This window comes from Hordeum vulgare, chromosome 7H, assembly GCF_904849725.1.
Source record: "Hordeum vulgare subsp. vulgare chromosome 7H, MorexV3_pseudomolecules_assembly, whole genome shotgun sequence".
NCBI lineage: Eukaryota > Viridiplantae > Streptophyta > Magnoliopsida > Poales > Poaceae > Hordeum > Hordeum vulgare.
In genome coordinates this window covers 330,069,743-330,073,965 of record NC_058524.1, presented here as the reverse complement: position 1 = coordinate 330,073,965, position 4,223 = coordinate 330,069,743, and positions in this window count along the sequence as shown.

The following is a 4,223-nucleotide window of genomic DNA, read 5'->3' as shown; positions in this document are numbered from 1 at the left end:
TCAATGAGGAGACGACTTTGAGAAATCCCGCCGAAGAGAAAAGAATATTTTTATTTAATAAACCTAGTCAAACCAAAAGATTGATTTAATCCGAAATAGATGATTTTTGGACGCTCCTATGGGTTTATATTTATAGGTGGAAGGGAGGTCTAAAGGTCTATAGATAGCCAATGTGGGACTAAACATATACGTAATGTAGGCAAACTAGAAAAAAAGGAGGGAAATGCAAGTGCCGCATGGGCCAAAACAATTCGGCCACCGCACATGGCGCGCACACAGGTGCATGGCCACGTGAGCTTCTTTTTCGTTTTTAATTGTTTTTAAACAACAAAAGAAAGAGAATAATAAAATATTTTATATAGGCATATTATATATCAAAATTTTCGTAATATAATTTCCTACAAGATGGACATTTTATTTTTCACAAAATAAAAAATTTATAAAAATTTATTTTTTTAAACACAATAACATCCAGATTTTGTCCTTAAAATTTTGTTGGCACTATTTTTCTTCTGACTTTTTGGGGGGGGGGTTGTCATGTTACCTCCTCTCTTTCTTGCTTGACAAGTATATTGTCCGGAAAAAAATTTGTGGTTGAAATCTTATGCCAAAAATAAAATTCAAATCAAAAACCAAAGGAAAAATCAAATGCCACATTCATTCAAATTCTTTATAGTTGAAGAAGTCATGTTATCTTCTCTCACTGATTTAAAATGGATGAATTTGAATTCAAAAGAAAATGGGAAATCATTTTATTCCCTCTCATTCAAAAGTTTTAAAAAGTTATAAATTTCACTCAAGTTTCAGTCACTCAAATAAACAAACAATCAATCTAATAATAATATTAACATTCCAAAATTTATAATTTTGGGATGTTACAGTTCTCTTCATTGTCGATGTTGTTGATTTTGTTGTTGTTGTTCTTGTTGTCGTTGTTGTCGTTGTTGTTGTTGTTATTGTTATCATTGTTGTCATTGTTCTCATCACTGTCATTGTGGTCATCGTCGTAATCGTTGTCGTCGTCGTTGTTGTCTTCGTCGTCGTTTTTGTTGTTGTTCTTCTTGTTGTTGTTATTGTTGTTGTTGTAGTCGTCGATGTCGTCATCGTCGTCGTGTTTGTTGTTGTTGTCGTTGCTATCGTTGTTTTCACTATTGTCGTCGTCGTTTTTGTTGTTGTTGTTGTTGTTGTTGTTGTTGTCATTGTTGTTGTTGTCCTCGTCATTGTCTTTGTTCGTCGTCGTCATCGTCGTCGTCGTCGTCGTCGTTGTTGTTCTTGTTGCTGTGGTGGTGGTGGTGGTGGTTAATGTTGTTGTTGTCATTGTTATCGTTGTTGTTGTTGTTGTTGTTGTTGTTGTTGTTGTCTGTTTTCTCGTTGTTCTCGTCATTGTAGTTGTTGTTGACGTTGTCGTCGTCATCGTCGTCGTCGTCGTTGTTGTTGTTGTTGTTGCTTTTGTTGTTGTTGTTGTCATTGCTTTTGTTGTTGTTGTTGTTGTTGTCGTTGCTTTTGTTGTTGTTGTTGTTGTTGTTCTTGTTCTTGTTGTTGTTGTTGTTGTTATTGCTTCTGCTGGTGTTGCATTTGTTGTTGTTGTTGTTGCTGTTGTTTTTGTAGTTGTTGTTGTTGCTGTTGTTGTTGTTGTTGTTGTTGTTGTTGTCGTTGCTATCCTTGTTGTTGCTGTCGTCGTCGTGGTTCTTGTGTTGTTGTTGTCGTTGTTGTTGGTGGTGGTGGTGGTGGTGTTGTTGTTGTTGTTGTTGTTGTTCTTGTTGTTGTTGTTGTTGTAGTTGTTGTTGTTGTTGTCATTGTTGCTGTTGTACTCGTCATTGCCTATGTTGTCGTCGTTGTGGTCGTCGTCGTCGTCCTCGTTGTTGTTGTTGTTGTTGTTGTTGTTGTTGTTGTCGTTGTTGTTGTTGTTGTTGTTGTTATTGTTGTCATGTAGCGACCCGACTCAAGACGAGTCAATCCTCTGTGTATCTGTGCCATCCCTGGATCAGTATGCTGGCACACACAGTACATCAATGTATATATCAAAGTGCAATCACATGTAAAAATAGCGTAAAACTGATATATACCTTAATTATCTCAGCGGAAGCGGTCAAGGGAGTGGAGTCCCAATAAACACCAACGGCAAGTTGAGTGTAGACCGTAACCCTGAATCGTACTCTTACTCGTCGAAGAAAATATCTGCAACATAAGACGTTGCAGCCGTGTAGGTCAGCATATTGAATATGCCGGCAAGTCACATAAGAGAGGGGTGAAAAGTAATCATCTATACTATATGCATATATGGCAGGTGGGGCTATAAGTTCTTAGCGAAAAGCAAGTTTTCTCCTACATCAAGAGAGGGCTAAAAGAAAAATGTTACTACTTTGTTGGTTGTTAACGAGACGGTTCCGCCAACAAGTTCTCGTACCCGAGTTGTCAATAATTACCCTCATCAAATATATTTAATGGTGTTGAGAAATCTAGATAACTTCAGTTCCTTTGGCTCAAGTTGTCCATGACCGTGGACACGGCTAATCTGTTAGGTTTGAGTACTCTGCAGAGTTTTGCACACGTTCCCCACAAGATTTGATCGCCTCCGGGTTTGTCCTCGCACTTCAGGGTGTTTGAAGACCGGATGATCAAAACATGGTCTTTCAACGGGTCCCTCTGAATCCCTGTCGGTGCCCATCCATTCCTACCGTTCGTCTACATCTGCTAGCACCGCCTGTCCAGAGTCGCCGCGTTGTCCAACCAAGCCAGAGCCCATAATGACTTGTGGCTGTGCAGGTAAGCCTTGGGTCTTGAAAATTTCCGTCCGTCTCTTTGAGCCTGGGTGAAGCTTTCCGCAGGATGACATGGCCTCTCAAGCATCCCGGGCATCCACTGGGTTTTCCAGGGAGCCGATCAACCGTCCTTCACCCGGAGTTGCATTGCGTCCGAGGTCTTGAAAATCTTGTCTTAGTCCGGTCTTGATTATTATATCAACCTCGCATCACTCGTGGTATACACTCAACCGATAACCCGTCTACTTAAGCATAGCAAATATAACATTCTCGTCCCGGGGCCAAGTGTCGGGGTTGTTGTGTTCCTACAACTTACACTAAAGTTTCCAAGTACCTAAGCAGCATGCAATTGGGCATAGGATGGTAGAACTACAATGCACAAAACATAGGTGAAAGTATGATCAAAGTGACTTGCCTGTGATGTTGACGAAGAAGAATTTCTCGAGAAAATAACTTGATAGACTACTCGTCACTCTCCGATGAAATCTATATAACAAATATATCATTCACATAAGCACACATACTAGCAATCAAACAAAAGAGAGAGAGAGCGAATAGGAATACTGAAATAAACTTCAAACAAGACCGCCTATAAATAATGACAAGGAACTAAGATATAAATCTAACTAAGATATAAATAAAGTGTTTTTCACAAAACCTTTGAAAGTATCCCCAAACGGGATTTGAAACAACGGTGAAAATAATTTGCACGTTACTACGGAGCTAGAATTGTTTTCATAAAAACAAATAAAACTAAAATAAGAACTTGTTGCAAAACTACTGTTAACTAACATAAACAAAACTATAATAATCTTTCTGAAATAATAAAGAAAATATTTTAAAACAAAAGTAGAAAATGAAATAGCCGAAATCCTAAAAACGGTGAAACAGAAATTGTTTCACATGAAACAGTGAGCTAAGATACTCAAACAAATCTGAAATTTTTCCAACAGTAAGATTTTATCACTAGAAAACAATAGCAAAAAGAATCAATTAAAAATCATTTTTCAAACTCCTGGAATAGGCAAAACAAGGTTTAAACTAAATCTGCTCTAACTTGTTTTTACAAATTTCAAACATAGACAAATTATATGTTTTTAAAAACAACAGGCAATTTGTGAGCTACTGGAAAAAGAATCAATGTCATTGTACTTCGGGATCAAAAGTTGTGGCCAAGACAAGATTGAAACTTGCTGTTTTTGCAATTTAGACGGAAAAAACTGGAGATAACTAGCTAGCTATTGGGGTACACGTGGCAAGTTGCTAGTGGCTGCGGAGGGGTGTTTGTTTCATGGTTTGGAGCAAACGTCTTAAGGCTAGCAAAACCACTGGCTAAATCTTAAGTGAACAAAAGAACCGTTGGTTTTCTAAACTAAACCGAAAGGTTATCTAGTGATCTAATCTAGGCCTTCTAAATAGGATCTAAGGGCTAAAACAAAACATGAAGAAAAAAGAAAGGAG